Raw genomic sequence first — 22,028 nt, 5'->3', positions numbered from 1 at the left:
GTGCTATAGGAGAATGTTAAAAATCAGATGGATGGATAAAGTGACAAATGAAAAGGTGTTGCTGCAAGCAAATTGAAGAGAGAAACATTTGGAAAAATATAGACACTGTAGGCCTCATATGAAGGCATCCTGGAATAGTCATTTTAATATTGTAGGGACATTTTGTACAGGAGGGCAACATTTGGTTAATGTAAAACAAACTGTTAGGGATTTAGGATGTAGAAAGTATACCAAAATGAAACGACTGGTATTATATAGGGAATCTTGAGACCTGCATCAAACCAGTCTGACTGAAGACAAAATATGTTCCAGTCAGTCGTTCCTGCTAAAGTTTCCATTATTAAAGTAGCCTGCATTAAAATTCTTTGACCTGAGTTTGATGTGCTTTTGTCCAGTTTTCAAATGTTACATCTCCAGTAGTTTATAAGAAAATTATTAAGCCCAAAAAATTCTAGTCAACATATTTTTTTGGTAACTATTGATTACATCATTAATTATTCCTAACAGGTAGGTGAAGTTTAAATATTGATTATTAGACAACATACAAATGCAAAATTAAAATATTGGGAAAAAATGAGCTAACTAATAAAAGGTGGAAAAGCGATGACCTCAGCTCTTTTAATCTCCTTGTCTAGCATTGCTAGATCACTGAAACACTGATCTAATGATTTCAATCGGCTGCAAAACACTATTTAATACAATAAATATTCTAAATGCAAATCACTTTATCAAAAGAATTAATCATAATTCTAGTGCTATTTATATCAAACATATAGTTTTGTTGATATCCAATTGAAGATAATGGATGCCTTGAACTTTTAAAGAATGACACTGGCAAAAATAAGGTAAGCAGGAAGAAGTTAGTACATGAATATAATATTAATACATGAACTTTTTAGAGTATAAACAATTAGTTCAACTGTTTGTGTAGCTTCTTGAACATCACTTTGAAAAATAGGTGATTGATCAAGAAACATCTTGGACTGAAGTTATTAACTCAGATAAGTGATGCATTGATTTTATTTCTGGTAGTAACAATAAAGAAAATTTATTATCGCTGTATTGATGATTAAAAATCATAGAAATAAATTATTATAAATCTCACAATTGCTTTCATAGAAAAAATTAAGATCTCTTTTAATGTCATTTGATTTGTGTAAATATGTAGTAAACAACAAAAACAAAAACAATTTTTTTGTGAATTTATTACATACCAACTAAATCTTTAATATTTAAAATAGTGTCAATACATAATTTTTTCAATTACCCCTAATGGAATTTAGATACTTAGCGCTGTAAAAATGTTGAAATATAAATTATAATTTAAATTTACATTTTTATACTCTTTAAGTTTACATACTAGCTCTACAGGTGTTAAAGATTTCAAAATTATTTCATAACCTGATGGTTTTTTTGAATTTTCTTCTTGTTAGTTATGATTTGCTGGTAGCTGTTTGATCTGGTTCTTGGTTAAGAACTTGTGTTCAGTTTAGAAGTAACAACTAAACTCCAGAAAGTTTTTCCCAAAGATAAAAGGTCAAATTTTTCCATAAATATAATTATTTCATCTATAATTTTCTCTCTTAATTATTTGTATTGTGCCTCTCCTAATAGTTCCATTCTAAATGTTTGGAGATTAACAAGCAATGACCCCATGCTATGGAATTTATTTTTTCTAATGTATAATTATTCTCCCTGTAAATATTAGTGAATTTAAATTGTTTCCTCTTCGTAAAAGTCTGCTGAGTTATAAGATTACAAATTTCTTGAAGAAGTACTTACTATTTTTTATGCAGAAATACAGTAATAACGAGCAACCTCAAACAAGACATTGTGCATAAGAGGCTTCAGATAAGTTGCAACATCAGTGAAGTCTGTTTCTTCCAGAAGTGCAAAGTTTAAAATACTGCGAAATATCCTATAGTTAAGCTAGTGCTGTAATATGGAAATGTCAATTAATATCAAGTAAATAGAGTTTTAAATTGATATTAATTAGCTTGAGGTTGTAGATCACCTTTATAAAAAAAATTGCAAATTTATACAGTAGGTATGTAGAAATAGAATCTAAACTTAACAGTAAAAAAAGTAGACAACATAGTCTCAGCATCCCACATATTAAGGAATTTGTTTTAAGGGTTGCCTCATCAGGTTTACATTCAGAAATAATTATAAAAATTCAGAAAATTACTACTATATCTTATAAGTAAAATTTACTAACATAATTTTTCATCTTTGCCCTTTTTTTAATACATTTATATTCATAATATTTATTGAAATCTTGTATTTAATTGTACCTAAATTGTGACGTAAAAAAGGAACTAGAATGGGTTACGATCATAATATCAGAAATGCCGATAATATTTACATTGAAGAAGCTAATTGAAAATTATATACTGTATGTTGTAGGTATGACCCTCTTCGCAGTAATTGCAATCTGCAGAGGTTCTTATCTGCAGTGTGTCCATGGACACACTTATGCTTTAGATGTTAAAAAAAAGTGTGAACTATAATGTATTATGGTCATAATACTAAAAATAATGATTACTTACATTGAACATAATTTAAAATTAAAAGATTTCATCTCATGTGAGAGCTATAGTAATACACATAATAAATAAATTCAAATCACAGTAGCTTACAAGATTTTCATAATGCACATTTTGTAATTCACTGTTAATGTTTATTACAAATCTCATTTCAAAATTTAAGTTTCCATCATATTTATTATACATAGAAATGTTTACCTTTCATCTAGAATATTTTTAATCTTTTGAAGGAAAGTAAAATGTATGGTGGCAACATTGCTAAACAAAGTAAGTTGTATCTAGAGGGAAATAAAAGTTCATAATATTTTTCTTTATCTGAAAGTTATGCTGTTAAGGTCTGATGTATTTTAGTCTTACTAAAAGTTGTGAACATTCAACATTGTTATTGTGTTAATAACCAGTATTCTACTTATTTCAATACAAAAAATATTATAGCTGGTCATTACAATAACCAATAAAAATTATATATTTCCGTTAGTTATGCTAGTTTTTTTCTCCACCTTGGGGTGGGACCTGATTCGATATGAACACACCCTGAAAGGAGATTCTGGAAGAATTCTAACCTCCTACACTTCTACCGCCATCTTATTCTGTATAATCTTAATCAACGTTGTGAATACAATGTGCCACAATCGCTCTGTCTGCATAATATGATATTCTCTAGGAATTTTTGTGGCATGCTTTACTATGATGCAGGAACAGATTCCATACGAACACTGTGCGTTCAAGGTTTCTTCCTCCCTGCAATAATCACAATCCACAGAGGGTTTCTGCATCTGTGCACCTAGTTATGCCTTTAAACACCCGTGTAACCGGTAAGGAATTGGGTCAGCTGGTATCCCGTGCACCGAGTTTTCAGGCCGGCCGTCGCTGGAGATCCGGGTCAGTCTTCCCTCCATCGACTGATCCCATCTCTTTGCAGCACCAGGGGATAAGCGATGCCTCTGCATCCTCCTTACATACTTCCCTGTACATTTCCTCCCTCTTACGAACGAGATAACAAGATTACAAGACCCGGCCGCTACCCAGATATTCTTGTACCCGCATAATCGATGGGAGACAGCCATTTGCGCCCGGTTAAAAATCGCACGGGCTCTGCTCTGCTCTTCTCCTACCCAACGCGACTTACCAGATCGAAGCTCTTACAAGATTTTCTAGACCACCACCTGGGACAAGATCCTTCGCTTCGATGTACGGAATGTGATGCTAGCCGAAGCTACGGAATAGTAGCGTCTTTATTTTTCATCCGTAAAATTCTGGGTTCGCATCTTGGGGGATTTGGAATTTTTTATTCGGTACCAAATTCATTTCTTATTACAAAAAATAAATGGTAAAAAGTTTTTATAAAATGTTGAACAACTTTCCTTTGAAATACTTCTGGATAAATGTGACGTCTATGTCGTATTTAGGTTACATAAGATGGTATAGCGGGCAGCGTATAGCTGTGCCATTGCGTACGAGAGAGGTAGAATTATAGGACGGGTGGAACAGTTAGTCATTCTTTTGCGAAACATCTCATGTATCTCCGTGTACTTACATAGTATGCAGTACATTGTCAGAACCCACCGGGTTGGTCTAGGGGTTAACTCGTCATCGCAAATCAGATGATTTCGAAGTCGAGACTTCTAAGGTTCAAATCCTAGTAAAGACAGTTACTTTTATATGGATTTGAATACTATATCGTGGACACCGGTGATCTTTGGTGGTTGGGTTTTCAATTAACATGGTTTTGATCTTTGATTTGCTCATTCGACATTTTTTCGGTCGAGGAGATGACGGAGTGTGCCACTCTTCGCTTTGCCGCTTTGTTTCAGGATCGTACTCAAATTTCCAAAATTCATCACCTGTGATCACACGATTGAAGAATTCTTGGTCATTGTCAATCCTCTCAAGAAGATCAACGCACACGTTTCTTCGATTGTCCTTCTATTCCGTTGTGAGGTTTTTCGGCACCAATTTCGCACAAACCTTTTGCATGTCCAAATCGTCTGTCAAAATTTGATGTACGGTGAAAATGTTTAAATTTAACTGTTCAATCATCATCCTTATTGTTAAACGACGGTCTGATCTCACAAGAACCCTCACACGCTCAACGTTTTCGTCAGATTTTGAAGTTGTCTAGCACAGACAGGTAGACACAGCGTTGCCAGATCGGTCGCAGTGTTACCAATCTCATTACTTTTTTCACACATATTGTATACTTTTTTTTGCTAGATGATAACATTCTTTTTATGTGACATAAAATGAAAATTTATGACATTAAATATAAGTTGACTTTCATCCTATAAAGAAGAAATTGATGTATTGACTTTTAGATTGATTTATTCATTTTAAGCAACGTTGAATCTGTTTATAATTGCAAAAAAATCCTGCATTCTTTCGAATTACAATCTTTGCTTTCAAATATAATTTTTACGATCTACATGTTATTATCTTATCTAACTAACTAAACTTGAGTACCTTACATTCGACTCATCATCCGTATTTGTCTACTCTCTTATTCGGATTAGGGCGATTTCTTTAGGAATTTCATTCAAGCAAATAATTTTCAACATACTCGTGTAACACAATATTTCAAAGACCTCTGTTCTTTCCGTATGTGTTTTTCCTTCTTCACTTACATAAACCACTAAAATCTGGACAACTGCTTTTAAAAATTTCTTTATTTTTTATGTACATTAAACATTTTATTAGTTGAGATTTTTGTTACCCGAACTAAGTTTAAATTCATAATGTAATTTGCCAGAATGTGATTAGACCGAACAAACGTAAATACGTTTGTTAAATTTAACTGTTAAATTAAAAAAAATCACGAAGTAACGTTAAGAAAATTCTTAACGTTACTTCGTGATTTCCGTATGAAAACCTTTTCAGAATCCGAAATAATTTTACTATGATTCTTCTTCCGACTTTTTAATACCAAAAATGCGGCATGATCGTGCAACAGTTTATCACATCATGAAAACTTTTGAAGAAAAGTTCTCATAGCTTGATTCGTTTTAAATACTGTAAATAGTAAATGAATTTATTCTAAATTATCATCCCCCGTCGCGGCTTCACTCGCGTTATATGCAAATAGAAATTAAACAATTAGAAATAGTTTTTAGTAATTTTGTATGGGCTATTGAATTCATAGTTATCGTTATTCACAACTTAAATAAAGTACGGTTAAATAAACGGATAAAGTAGATACTTTACATAAATAACAATTTTTCAGTTGATAGATGTGTAGTCGTTATTCCCTATTATTTTATTATGAAACTAATTTTTTTTTGCGTAGATTACGTTCATAGTATAAATTGATCTTTTGTATACCTTATATTAAATTTTAATAAATCACAACTGTGAAGAAGTCAATATTGTACGTAATGATCGATTTAGATCAGACAACCCATAAAGACGATACATATCGAAATATACAATGTCATTAAAGTTACTTTTTTTTAGATTTGCTTATTGTTATAAAAAAAAAATTTTTTTAAATGTTTAAGTAGCTATTTAATATTCATACCGCTAAATAAATTTGTTAAGAAATATGAAATTTTGTAGCGGTTGAGTCTATACTCGTAGATACGTGTCTGCCTAATAAAAAAATCTGATGTGGGCACCACATGACTTCCTACGCCTATTAAATTACTATACACATTTTTTTTAAATGAAAAGTACATCAAATTTTATTTCATTAATAACTTCTGATATTTTTTTATTTTTGAATTATTATTTATCTTAAAACTCCTTTCTACAATCAGAAGTTAATAATTATTAATAAATCAATATATTTAAATTAAAAAACAGAAGTTAACAAAAAAAAGGAGATGAAGTCTGATTCGAACTGATGAACCTTCTAAGATCCAAATATTTCTTTAATTAAACTTTTATTTGGTTACAACTCTGGAACCAATGAAAATAAGTACCACTTATGATATGTCGTTGAAAAGCTCTCAATGAGGACTTATTACTGCAGTTAAGAAAAAGCTCAAAATCCAAATTTGTTTTGGATTTTGGCCTTTTTTGGACACTTTCGATCCAGTCGATTGCAATCAAAATCAGAGATGCACAACTAGATGTTACAAAAGTCCTAAATCCAAAATTTCAACATCCTACGACAAGTTGTTTTTGAGTTATGTAAGATAAATACGTACGTACAGACGTCATGTCGAAATTAGTCAAAATGGATTCAGAGATAGTCAAAGTGGACATTTCCGTTGAAATCTGAAAACCGAAATTTTTCTCGATCACAATACTTCCTTTACTTCGTACAAGGAAGTAAAAATCGTCAACAGTAACATCGATCGACACAAAGTTTAAAACAGTAGCATATGAACTGGAGTTTGTCATAAGAACGACTGAAATCGTTTTGAAGCTAAATTATTAAAAACATTTTTTATAAAATATTAAGTTTTTTTGTAATCCTTTATGTTTTTAAATGACTATCGTCGCCGACCTTCATGGTGGTTATAATTACACTGCATACTTTTTTCATTGAACTCTTTTTTCGCTTCTATACGCCTGATTTTATTACGTTTTAGGTCGCGAAATGTAAAACATTTTTGGTATCTTTAATTATTAATTTTACCAATGAAAAAAAAGGAACAGTATAATTACCACTCCATCGATCTCCGTGGTAGTGTAGTCTTTCATCCGTGGGTCCCGGGTTTGAATCTCGGTCACAATGTTATTTTTCATTCGCTTAATAAATTTTCATTTCATATTCTCTTTACATTAGCTTTGTGCTTACGCGGTGAATTTACCACAAAAAAAGGAAGACTATATAGGACTCCTATAAACAACTGATTAAAAAATTCGAAATCTATGTAAAAGAGAGATTACGGATATAATTTTCCACACAATATAATACTAACTGAACGTAAGCATATAAGGCTGGGGTTTAATGAACTTTGATATAGGATACAAATAATTATGAAATGATTAAATAAATTTTTTGCAGGCTCTATGATGAACAGCGGTTAAAATATGATACTTCTGTATTTGTAAAAAAATTAGGCTTCTATTCCTTAATATTCTTATGATGTATTTACTCACTAGTTCTAAATTAACAAAAGATATAAACATATCCATTCTTAAGTTATAATTTTTTTTTCTATAATATACAAAATGGCGGATAGCGGGAAGGTGAAGCGAGAAAGAGCATCAGTCACCTGAACTTTTTTTTGGTGTTGTCTTAAATTTGGCCAGCAACTCAAGGGACACTTTATTTCTGCTGCAATAGGTATGGCTATAACGAAATTCAAGTACGGTAATCGGTCAAACATTTTGAGTGTAGTTGCTTTTGAAAATCTCAACGTTTCATGACTCACTCTGACTGAAAAATTCAAAACTGGTGGAACATTCCGAAAGGATGTATTGTATTTTTATAATTATTTTCAAGCTGCCTGGACATAAGAATTTGAAATTTGGATTAAATTTGTCAAATTTAAATGGCATCATTGTATGGGAAAATGTTGATACCATTTAATCTGACAAGGGAGATATCTTTTTTTTAAATTTCAATATTTTATGGAGGCATCTAAGAAAACTGAAATTCGGTATAGCGGTAATGTTATATACATTTTTTACTGTACTGAAATTTTAAGTTTTAATTTTTTATTTTTAAGACTTAAGGATTAAAAATAACAAGGGATTCAGGGATATAGTAAATAACTAGCTAGATACTTTCGTTAGATCCTTTATTGTATTTTTCCTCAACGGATTAACTGAATGAAGCTCCTTTGAATCGGACCTTTGAAACTCGGAAAAAACATTCGTCATCTTAAGTTCTAATTTCTGTTAAATTTTGGGTCCGATCCATCAAGAAGATACGGCCGTGCACAAAAACAATTATCATTTAAATTTTGGTTAATATTTCTAAACCGGCTTAACCATTATGGTTTAAATTTATGTGGATAATTGTGTTAAGTTTTAAATTCCTACAAACAAACGGGTTTGTCTGTAGGGGCTTAAAACTTAACATAATTACGATCTAAATTTAGTATCTTAGCACGGATTTTATATTAAAGCGCGAAATTTAATTAAAATATTTCCTTATATGGGAATAATACTACAGGTTATGTTTTAGGTAAGTCAAACCTTTCCGAATTCGGTTCCCTCTATCATCCAGTTAATTAACTCCAGAACCCAGTGGCGGCTCGTAACTAAAATTAGTGGGGTTGCTGCTCCGGAAAATCTTTTTCTCGGCCTTTTCAAGGTCATGGTTAACGTTTTCTACAAAATAAAAGAACCACAAAAAAATGACTCAACTAGAATAGCTGGAAGCAAGATAATAATCTAATTCTACACGTTGTCACAGTCAATAATATGGTACACCGTTTTTAAACATATTTTGCTTAAAACCCGTAGTTGGTTTAACTGAATAAATTATAAAATTTCATAATAACTTAATAAAATGTCTGCTTAAAAACACTACACTCCAACAGTGCTTAATTTAAATTTCTATGTACACAGAAACAAATACATAATTAGCTTTTACTAATTACCTTCTCTTTCACCCTTCCAGCGTGTTTTTGGAGAGATTTGGCAATCAAAGAGTCCTTGCTTTCCACCATCTTCTGATCACTACTGAAAAAACAAGTAAACCGCTTTCTTATTCCTTCCATTGATTAAACTAGAAAAGGGAATGAACGAGGAACGTTCCGTACACACGCGGAGTAAAAGAAAACTACCTTCTACCTGCACGCCAGGGTCGGCACTGCGGGAGCGACAATGCTCTCTGTCGCAGCCTCGTGTACAGTTTTCTATTTGCGCATGTGCATAACAGCCAAGCACCGAGCTGATGGAACTGTGAAGCACACAGTTCCGTACAAAGAGTTTTTGTATATTTTTCGTAAACTGGGAGATGGCTACTGACATTAAGTTTAAGGATTATATATTGTACAAGTATTAAGAAAAAAATAAAAAAGGACTCATTATTAGAGACCGGATTATATGCAACATAAAACGCTTGAAATATGCATGAAAAGTGTCAAAATATGCAACTTTAAATAATAAAAAAATAGTAATTTTTAGTTTTTTTATTTCAAAATCAGCATACAATTAGTAAGTAGTTGAATGTCATATCGATAAATTCGATAATAAACAATTATTTAACGTTTTGTGCGGTCTAAGAGCCGTGCAGCTAATAGGTTTAGCCGGCTACAACGTAAGATTTCATTTATTAACTAGGTATCCTACCGAAAAATATTGTAAATATAGCGAAAATATGCATCATCACTAGATTTTAAGGAAAAAATGCAATAACCGGTGAGAATGGGCTTAATATGGAAATGCATATAATCCGGTGTCTACTCATTTTATTAAATGTGATCGATAATATCAAGTGAAAATAGGGGGTGCTGCAGTTCTTCAGAGTCTATACGCGAGCAGCCACTGTTGGAATTTCAGTCAGAAATGATATAAAAATAGGAATAAATAAGTATGAAATTTTTTTTGATGATGTAGCACCAACTTATTTCCTTAAAATTTTTGAAATGTATTTGCATTAAAAAGGAAAGTATTTAGTATTGCGCGGCATTGATATGCTTTTTAAACAATATATATTTTTTCTATCTCATATCTGCTTTTGCGAAATGATTGTTAATTTGTTACGTATAATACTTTACAAAAATTAGCCTACAAATCTGTTTTAGAATGAAAATCCATTTTTTTTTTTTTTTTGTCTGTAGACCATATTTTCTTGTGTGAATCATTGATCAAATTAAAGTTCTTGCAGGTGTTATATAATTTAGATAAACAATAAAATCAAAAACAATGCATTTACTGTAATAGGTAATAATAACCCTATATGTAATAATAATTTTATCTGTTTAAGCTAATTATGTTAATTTCTCCTTGTATATATCTTTATGAATGTACAGTCTTTTCTTAAAAGAACACTTGTTATTCTTTAAAAAAAATTAAGATATCTATTCTGTCAAACAAAGAAATAAACAGAACTATTTTTTTATGACAACACAATAATTTGGCTTTTGAGAAAGGGCTTATTATTATGAATCCATTGCCATTTTTAATAAAGAATACTACTTTCGTTATCTAAAATCGATTTTGAAAATCGTATTATATATTTGTATTTCGTAATTGATTTTATCTATTTTTAGTAAAAATATTAAATTCATTAATATTTAAAAAGCTGATGAATTAATTGAAATAAAATATCTGTCAAAGGCGAAGACAGGAAAGTTGTTATTCAACCCTTTACCGGTTCTTTAAGCAGTATTATCTTCCGTGATTATAAATTTTAAACCCACAATATAATGGAAACTTGATCGAATGTTTATGATCCCAGTTACTTGGTATAACAGGTAATCTTATTTTAAGTTTCTTTTAATCGCGTTCAACATGATAAATCTTCCATTTTTTCTGCCATCGACACAGATATACTTTCGTTTTTTAGGGATTATTTCAGTGTTTACTTCCAGTTTTCTTTACCTCTTTTCTTTAACACATTAAGGTTATCTTTTTCAAATTAATTCTGATTTTAATTAATATGAAATTTTATATTGAATCTATATCAATCTTTTCGAGATTGATATAGATCCTTTAGGATCGGCCAATTTTGTTATAAAAATTATCTTGGAATCATCTTGTATCGTGAAAACTATCGTATTTTTTATCTTTCTATAGAAGATGTCACATTTTACTGTTTCAAAACGATAAACCTTAAATAAGTATTATTTTCAAATCGAACTAGTTGTGCAAATTTTCTCGTTTTCTTCATTTTTTGTTTATTCAATCATAAAGCCTGGCTTATGCCGATATCTTCAGCACTATCTATCATTTTTATTATTTACAAGATTTACCAGATGAGTCACGATCCAGTACTGTAATTAGTCATTCTATCATCAAACCACACAAATACTAAGGACGTATTAACTTATAAAGAATTCTTCAAAATATTTAACCCAGATCCGATTACATAACATCGGAGAGAAAAATCTAAAAGAGAAAGTGGGAGAACATGTTTTGGAAGTGGCATTTATTTATTAATACCTCGCTTGCGGAAAGATGTCTGTCCACAAAGGAAGTACTTCCTGTCAGTGATCGTTCATCCAGTCCACATTTATTCGGGAGATTAAGTATATTTATCCAGGATAGATTCAGATCATTGCTTATCGTTCCTTTTAAATGCTATTTCTCGGATACTACAGGTCACCCGAATCGAAGTTTAAACTTCTTTCAGGGAAATACCAGCGCCTGTTCGCAAATTTGTTGGGTGAACAGTACAGCCGATTGAAGTGTAAAAATATCGCTTGATCTTCACCTAGAATAAGAAAATAAAAAATGTATGAGTTTTAAGTTTTTCATTCTTATTGTTTAGGAAAACTACGTAAATTAGTACGAATTACATAAAGAAGTGTAAATTTCAGTTAGCTTGTTTAATATGAACTAACTAAGTGATTGCTGAATTTAATGCGATATTAATTTTTATAAAGAGACGGAGAACTTACAAAAGAATTAAATACCATTTGTTCGTTATTGAACTTTTCTTTCTTTTACTGTTTAGCCTCCAGGAATTACCGTCAGGTATTATTTCAGAGGATGAATGAGAATGATATGTATGAGTGTAAATGAAGTGTAGTCTTGTACAGTCTCAGTTCGACCATTCCCGAGATGTGTGGTTAATTGAAACCTAATCACCAAAGAACAACGGTATCCATGATCTAGTGTTCAAATTCGTATAAAAGTAACAGGCTAGGACTTGAACGCTGGAACAACTCTCGACTTCCAAATCAACTGATTTGGGAAGACGCGTTCATCAGTAGACCAACCGATATGTTGTTCGTTATTGAACTGCTTTTCTATAAAGTATAGAATATTTACATGTCAATTGTTGAAATAAAAGTATTTTTATAATCCTTAATTCCATGATCTCTAATCCTGAAAGGGAACTGTTGTTACAGCCCCTACTATTTTTTTGGGGGGAGTGGAGATTAATTTCTAAATAAAAGTTTAGTCCATTTCTAAATGAACTAATTGATGTAACAATATAATTATTATTAAAATTGAAAGTTTATACTTTTGGTTAATCTGATTATTAAATCGAGTTAATTTTTACAGGTATAGAATTCTGGAATCGATTCCGATTATTCCCTTCGCATTTATTTTTTTTTTTGGAATCAATTTTATAAAATTTTCTAGTCGGTTGTAAATGTTCTATTTCTAGAATTCAGTTAATTTTATTCAAAAAACATTTTTACTGGTTGCCTCGAGAAATATTTTACATTAATTTTATTTAAATTATTTAAACCGATTAAGTGAATGGTTTGTTAATATGAAAAATATTCTGTTATTAATGAAATAACTTGTATTAAAATGATTCGTATTGCTTTGATGTGATGATGGTTTGGACCGTGAAGTGGCAGTAATGTTTTCTATATTCATTTGATGTTCTATAAATCGTTATATTGTACGAAACGATGTATAATTTAATATTCTGTTGTTTGTTCGTATTTTTATGGTTTTATTTCGATCGAGGTCACGTTTTATTTTCGTTATTATAATATAATATTTACGTAAAATATTAGAGAATGAAAGTTATCGATTAGAAGTAGAAGACGTGTTAAATAATCTAATATTAATTAAATAAACTAATTTTATATAGTACTTAATCGAGTTTTAAGACTTCATCAAAATCTCTTTGTATAATGAATGAAAAAAATTCTAATCTGTGATTTTTTTTCATTAGAAGAATGAATGGTTAGTTATTTTTATTATTATATAATCAACAGCATCTATTTGTAATGAAAAAAATATCTGTTTAACCCGAATCTTAGACGTCGATTCAGCTGAGAACAAGATATATTAATTTGTTTACTAAATTTATAATCACTTTTCATTCTTACTTACGTTCTCTTTTTATAAGAAATGTATACGAAGAATAAAGTTATCAAGAAATTTCCACATGATTTTTTTTACTGATTTTTGTTATTAAATAGTTTTAAATTTACGTATAACTCAAAACCGAGCGAGGAGACATCTAACATAAAAAATGTATCGAATTAATAGTTATCTTTCTTACAATGTTAAGACGCGTAACCGGTTATAGATAGATCGATCTAACCGTTAGAAATATACGAGGTGTGTAAGAAAAATAATCAGACTGACTTTTTACTTACCAAAGTTTTTATTTTTTTCAAACAACAATGTTATCCCCTTCGAAGTAGTTCCCTTGAGCAGCTATACACCGGCTGAGTCGTTGTTCCCACTCCTGGTGGCAGCCCTGGAAGGCTTCAACCGGTAGGGCTTTTAACTGGTCGGTCACAGTCTTTTGAATGTTCTCCAGAGTTCCAAATGACGTTTTTTTAAGACATGTTTCAATTTCGGGAAAAGTAAAAAGTCACAAGAACTCAAATCAGGTGAATAGGGGTGTTGAGGAACCGTATGAATGCGTTTTGAGGTCAAAAATTCCCGGATGGAAATGGCCGTGAGACACGGGGCATTGTCATTATGAAGCACCCACTTGTCTGCAGTGTCTGATCTCACGCGAATCACTCTTTTTCTGAGCCTTTCAAGAACACCTTTGTAAAACACTTGGTTGACAGTTTGCCCTGGCGGAACAAATTCTTTATACACGATACCCCTACTGTCAAAAAAGCAATTCGGCACGGTTGTGATCTTTGATTTGCTCATTCGACATTTTTTCGGTCGAGGATTTGACGGAGTGTGCCACTCTTCGCTTTGCCTCTTTGTTTCAGGATCGTACTCAGATATCCAGGATTCATCACCTGTGATCACATGATTGAAGAATTCTTGGTCATTGTCAATCATCTCAAGAAGTTCAACGCACACGTTTCTTCGATTGTCCTTCTGTTCCGTTGTGAGATTTTTCGGCACCAATTTTGCACAAACCTTTCGCATGTCCAAATCGTCTGTCAAAATTTGATGTACGGTGAAAATATTTAAATTTAACCGTTCACTCATCATCCTTATTGTTAAACGACGGTCTGATCTCACAAGAACCCTCACACACTCAACGTTTTCGTCGGATTTTGAAGTTGAAGGTCTCCCTGAGCGAGGTTGATCTTCAACGTATTCTCGGCCTTCCGAAAATGATTTGTGCCAGCGGAAAACTTGTGCTGTTGAAAAGCAATGTTCCCCATAGGCTTGTTTCAACTTTTGAAAGGTAACACTCGCGGATTCCCCAAGTTCAACAAAAAACTTGATTGCACAACGTCCCTCTAAATTCTGATGCTCCATTTTCGTAACACACACACACACACACAAAACACAACTTCATTGATGGCGCTGTTAAAAATAATGTGTTTGCTGAACGGAGCTGAAACTCGTACTGAGCATGTGGAAGGGATTAACATACCGGTCTAGCACAGACCGGTAGACACAGAATTGCCAGATCGCTCGCAGTGTTACCAATCTCATTACTTTTCTCACACTTTTCATACATCCGAATTTCATTTGCCTAAAGTAGGAAGAACAGGAATCGATCAGTTAATACAGCGACAAGATTTCCAACCGGTATCTACAACAGTAGAGAAAAAATATTTGTATTATATCCATTGTTCGTTTCTAACATAGTACTTCGCTATCTACAGATTTTATGTATTGTCTGCAATAAAGATCAGTTAAACTATATATACTACGCTTAAAAGCTTAATTTATCAAACAGTGCCAAACTTCAAACATAAGATACTTTAAACTTTTATTTATTTTTTGATAGTAAAATAGAATTTTACTATTAATTTTGCATTAAAGACGCTTTCTTTTTTTTCTGTTTTGCCTCCGGAAGCACCGTAACGTATTGCTTCAGAGGATATGTATGAATGTAAATGAAGTGTAGTTGAAGTGTAGTCTTCTACAGTCTCAGGTCGACCATTCCTGAGATGTGTGGTTAATTGAAACGCAATCATCAAAGAACACTGGTATCCACAATCTAGTATTCAAATCTGTATAAGCTAGCCTTCACTAGGATTTGAATGTTGCAACTCTCAACTTTGAAATCAGCTGATTTGCGAAGACATGTTCACCACTAGACCAACCCAGTGGGTTTCGGTCTGATTATCCAGGTAGATATAAAGGTACAAATACAATCAACAAATGAACAACAGATGCAGCTTCATATCTTCTGATTCAACAAAGCTACTATATATAATTAGAGACTTCTTGAATATTAGATGATTTGATAAATCAATTAATTTTGATTGGTGTATTAGAGTTAGTATCATGGAATTTGGGGTGATGATATTTTTTACATGACTGCCCCAATAGGAGTGTAATGTATATATATATATATATATATATATATATATATAGTACTGGAGATTTGCCAGTTAAAGCACAAACTTTAATGAATTAAATTATTGAATTTTGAACTGTAGGTCTCTATCACTGTGTTGGCAGGGTTTGAAATGAATATCTAGCGGTTTTTTCTAGAGGTGAACTCATCAAATCAGCTGATTTCAAAGTCGAGAGTTCTAAGGTTCAAATCCTAGTACAGGCAGTTACTTTGATGTGGATTTGAATACTAAATCGTGAATACTGATGTTATTTGGTGGTTGGATTTCAACTAACCACACATCTCAGGAATGGTTGATCTGAGACTGTACAAGAATATGCTTCATTTACATTTATACAAATCATCCTCATTCATCCCCTGAAGTAATACCTTATGTGGTTTCGGAGGCTAAACATAAACAGAGATAGGGTTTGAACTGAATGATTCGAATCAATAGAACGAATAATATTACATAAATAACAGAATTAAATTTATGTTAAATAAAATAATATTAAGTAAATTTAAAACATTTCTGTTTAATAATAATGGCCTTCCCATGGAGACTGTGTTTGAAGCTAGGAGTGGTGAGGTGGTGCGAGTACCTTGTGTGAGGCTAGATCAATTTTCACCATCAATTGGTAACAAACAGGTGCCCCTGGGGCACTATTTTGCGAGGTGCAATGGGATGCTCTTATAATATCTCTGCAAGCAGTCCTCCAATTTGCCAAATTGAAACGGGGTATTTGCTAGTATAATACAAGATCTCAGTGGAGCCAAACCAGAACAAAAATTAACAGTTATACTAAGAAAAATCGAGTAGCCTGCACTATGCCAAGACCAGCTTTGAGCCTGTTGAGTATCCATAAATGGTCTTTGTATAGTTTGATAACAGTACAATGATAGATAATGCTGGTAACATCGGATTGAAGATCGAGCCTACCATTGTCAAATTTAATGGTTTAGAGGAACAGTACAAGGCGGAATGGTGTGTGCTGCCACTGATATTGTGCTAGGATATGATAGTACATAAACTACAAGGGACTACTCTAGATATAGCTGTTGTAGATCTGAGCACTCACATCTTTACTAAGGACCAGAGATACGTAGCACTGAGTAGGGTGAGACAATTATAGCGTTTAGCTATTAGTTGTTGGAATCCCAGAAAATTACAGTATGAGCCACACGATAAAAAATCTCTCGAGGAACTCAATCACTTTGAGAAATCTGTAATTTTAGATTGGTATATGCCAATTAAATAAATAAATTGAAATGTTAACAGTTTCCTCATTTGGCTTATTACATTATATCTATGAGTTTTGAACTTTTCTCGATAATCACTAAAAAGTATTAAAAAATAAAAACAGTCATAAAAATTAGAAAACATGATTGCCAAAATAAAAAGAAAAAGTAAATTGAACGAATAAAATGACAATAAATGGAAGTAAAAAAAAAAAAAAAAACTGGGTATTGAAATAAAGGACTAAACATGGTTGTGCAGCATTTAATTAAATAAAATAATGGGTGACCAATCAACTTTCAGACAGTTTTTATTTGTTTAAATATATTTTTCATATTATAGAAATATTTAAGGTAGTCTAATGATTAAGTTCTCACCATATCTTATTCTGATAAGAAAATTTTGTTCTTAAAATATTTAAATGCAGTCGGGCGTCTCTTTAGTTTAGAATAATTACTATTCAGACCTCTCTTCAATATAGGATAATTACTATTCAGAGTCTGCAGACTGCATTTAAATATTTTCGTTAAAGGACAAAATTTTCTTACCGATGTAAGACATGGTGAGAACTGATGTAAGACCTGACCTGGTCTTACTGATGTAAGACCTGGTTAGACAATGTGAAATGCCTGCTATTTCTACAATATGAAAAATATATTTAAACAAATTGCATCTGTCTGATAGTTGATTGGTCACCGATTATTTTTTAAAATTAAATACTACATAATTATGTTTAGTCGTTTATTTCCATACCTAGTTTTCTTTCTTTTAGTTTGATTTATTGTCATTTTTTAGATCAATTTATTTATTTTTTCTATATTTTGTCAATCATGTTTTTTAATTTTTATAATTGTTTTTATTATTTAATTTGTTTGTCAAAATATACTTGTGTGTTTACACTACTCTACATTTCTTTTCTACTCATTACATCATGTAAGCTGCTGTACATGTATTATTTACCATATTAAATCTTTGTTGAAGTTTAGTGGTTAATTTTTCATACCTTAAATAATTTTTTTTTTTTTTCAGGTGAGTGAATAAACAGTTACTGTCATTCTACAAACGACAATGAATTTTTTGTAAGTCTAATTATCTTTATTTTAAAATAAAATGTTATTAATAATAAGTATGGAAAAACTAGACAATGATTTTTAATTGTTATTTTTTTGGATATATAGTTACTGTATAGCTGAACAGTATACTATGTAGGGAAATTATGCTATCAGATGAATTTTGCATATTGGGATTTTGCAATCTTGACGTTTCGTGACCCTCTCTAACCAAAAAATTAAAATTAAAAAGCACTGAAAAATTCTGAAAGGTTGTATGTATTTAGATAAGAATATCTGTTGGCTCATTTTTTGCGTAATATCTCTTTTTGAATGGTACATTTTTCATGAAATTTGGGATGATAATTTCTGTATGTGGAACATTCATACCATTTAAATTTGATCGCAATTAGTTTACTAAAAAAGGAATATATAGAGATCCAATCAAAAACGTTTTTTGTCAATTTTGGATTCCTAGACTACAGCTCCACATAGATATTTTATCTGATGGTTCAGTGATAAAATGAAGGATTTAAAATTTATTGTATGTAAATCGTACTCAAAATGCTTACAATCTTGCTTCATATTCTGAACCGATCAGTTCTGCAGTTGACTTTTAATATACATAATGTAATAACAAAAGTAGTGTTACTTGTACATGATCATGGTAAAATTGAATTTTCACTCTGTAGCTGTCATACTCTGTAGCTGTTAATTTAACTCTGTAGCTGCAAGATGGTATAATGGAAACCAAGACAAATAATCTAAAGCAAAAAAATATATATTCTTTTATGTATAATGCATTATACACATTACCTCTCCTTATTTGGAGATTTCAAATTATAAATATCAATGATAGACTAACTGAATGAAGTTTACTTAATTTTAATTCGACTTTAATCATTGTGCTGTGTATCAAAAAGATTTTTAATTCATTAAGATATTACTAGTAACTCTACATTAATGAAATAATTTACTTATTCTACAATCTATAAAATTGTTTTAAATCTTACTACCTTTATTTTTTATGTGGCAGCCATACTTGTTTTACTGATTGGAGATAGTTTTTCTAATTCAAGAGTTCATAGAAATGAAAGTATGTCTTTTGTTATTTGTCCTGTTAACAGTGGATTAAAAAGCAATTTCTCAGAAAGTAGGAATTGAATTTCTACATACGCTGATAGATTTTCATTGAAACTAGCAAGGAACTGTCACAAAAGATAAAGTAAAGTACTCTCACAAAAATTTGAGAGTTGTATTTCTTTACTTTAACTTTTGTGACAGTTCCTTGCTAGTTTCAATGAAAATCAATCAGCGTGTGTATGTAGAAATTCAACTCTCAAATTTTTGTGATTGGCAAATTAAACCGTACAAAAAATATAAACATAGAGATAAAAGATTGTTGATTCTTTTTATGTTTTCGTATAAAAATAAATTATTGAACATATATTCATTCATGTTCTTTATTCATTACATCCCATTCATGTTATTAATGTAACTTTGGATAAAAAAAATGTTAAAACAACTCACCAGCTTATGGTAATGAATTCTGTCTACTTGCAAATTCCTGTATAAGATCTTCATTAAGAATGTCATTAATTTGAGTTGCCCATTTTATAATGACTCCTTCAGTAGTCCTTTTTAAGTACAAATTGACCACTTCCCCACCACTGCAAATACATTGACCTTATTTTATATCGCTAACAACATTTAACCATAAAACTTAAAATGTAAAAAAGGCACTTAAGATATTAGATGACATATAGTTTACTAAATAAAATATTTAAAAGAGAATGTTTTTAGGACCATAGTTTTAATATTATCAGTTTTCAAAATTACTGAAGAAATGGCACATGTTTTATTTATTAAATCCAACTTATTGCAAAATAAAAAGGAAGCATGTTCAAAAAATTTAACATTAAAGCAAAACTAGCCAAAAATTATTTAACAATGTTTTAAATTGAATTTTAAATTTTAAAAGTATTTAAACAAATTTCATAAAAAAATGCTTATCACAGAAAGTTATTTTTTTAATTTGAATTTAATTAAACAATATTAACAATATTAAAGCAGTATAAACCTTATTGCTCTTTATTAGAAATATTTCCACACAGTTTGAAAGTTAACTGTAACAGTTTTAAAAAGTGATTTTAAAAATTTTATCACTTTTTTCATGCTGATAAACAAATTTTCATTCAGTTTTATGAGTGTCTTCTGCAAATATATCAGTTTATCGGATAACATATATAATGATAACTTATAACGCAACTGATGACGGTTGATAATGATGCTGAGAAGTTTTCCTGTAACTTAATATTAAAACTAAAAAGCAATAATTAAATTATTTTTGAAAACACCATAAATTCATAAAAAAATTTTATATAACTCAGAACTGAAAAAGAAAAATTTTAATAACTGAAAATCTAGCACGGATCTTGTTCTTTCTATAAAAGTGAAAATAATTATTAATAGTGTTAATCATTAATATGAAACCTAATTGGTAATTAATTCGAACAACTTCTGACTTCCAGTATCTCATCTGTAAAAAATATTCACTTATTACTGGTGTTGGTCATTTATGTTTAGCATAACTATTCTAATAATTAATTTTATTTACTTGTTTTAGTATTCCGCATATATCATTTACTAATTAGTAAAATTGTTCTGTTTCTATATCTGTTACATTCCTTTATTCCAAATAACTAAATTTATTTTGCTGTATAAGTTCTAATTTAATATTCATGAAGAAACATTGTAACTAGAACTGCGTTTCATTAGCTTTTAGATAAATATTCCTTCGAAGCAATAAGACATCAAAGAGGATACTGCAGTTTCTAATTTATTATATTTTTGAGGTCATGTTGTAGTATCTTGTAATATTTTTATTTATTTTAAATATGCCATTTTCTAAATTTAAAATAAGCAGTACATCGTCATATTATTCTGAAATGACCCATAAGAAGAAGCCTATTTTTTTAAAAATATTTGTCTTAACTTTTACATAACATTAAATTGTATATAAGATGATCATCAATCATCAGAAAATTTAGTTTATATTTTATTTCACCTATAAATATAAACTAAAATATTTTATTTTTTTATATATTTCATTTTGGTGTCTGGATTATTAAAAAAAAAACTTCTAGGATCTTTTCATATAAATCTAGTATTCCTTCGTAACTGAAAATCTTTTCTTCAGCACAACGCAGGTTAAAATAAAGCTTCAATTTTTTTTTTTACATTATCTAACATACAATATAATTTTTCTTTAGTAAAATTTGGGCAGAGCTTTATAATCTAATTAAAAATACATATTTATTTTATTAAACTGTGCTACACGGCCATATTATTTGTACAGTATATTAATGTATTAGTAATAATTAAACTTCAAATTTTTTCAGGTTTTCCCATATTTTCATTTTTTTACTCGCTAAATTTTGATATACGCAATCCTAATTGCCTGTAAATCTTTTTTTCTATTTTTCTAATCTAATTTTTTTTCAAAATAGTAAAGCAAAGTCCACAATAAACAATATCAAACCTCATTCTTTAAATTTAATTAATTACTTTGATAAAAAAAAGCTGCTTTTTCACCTTTTTGTAATATTTTATATATTTATAATATTTATGTATATAATAAATTAAATATTATATATATATATGTGTATAATGTTTGATATTTGACTTATTTATCTTTTGCCCTTCTTACAAAGTCCATTCCCTGCATTATATAAATACCAGTAGTTAGTTTTTACAACACCATTAAAATTTAGTCTGGGACTACATTATTCACAAAAAGAAACATTAAAAAAAAAATAAAAAGAGAACAGGAAAAGACTGCTAAGATAAAATGACATAATAAAATATTCAATATCTTATTATCTTTATTTTCCAAATATTTTCTATAGCCATTATGAATATCTGGTCCTAAGAAAATTGATCCTGAAATCTTA

The 22,028-nt window shown here is 30.3% G+C and overlaps 1 protein-coding gene across 4 annotated transcripts in view; it reads left to right on the top strand.

Moving 5' to 3' along the window:
- LOC142318776 (coiled-coil domain-containing protein AGAP005037) overlaps positions 1 to 22,028 on the top strand; it is a 1,329,051-nt gene that overhangs the window by 479,284 nt on the left and 827,739 nt on the right. The gene's annotated exons all lie outside the window — the stretch shown is intronic.

Source organism: Lycorma delicatula, chromosome 2 (assembly GCF_047948215.1).
Source record: "Lycorma delicatula isolate Av1 chromosome 2, ASM4794821v1, whole genome shotgun sequence".
Classification (NCBI taxonomy): Eukaryota; Metazoa; Arthropoda; class Insecta; order Hemiptera; family Fulgoridae; genus Lycorma; species Lycorma delicatula.
This window is presented reverse-complemented; position numbering and strand designations above follow the sequence as displayed.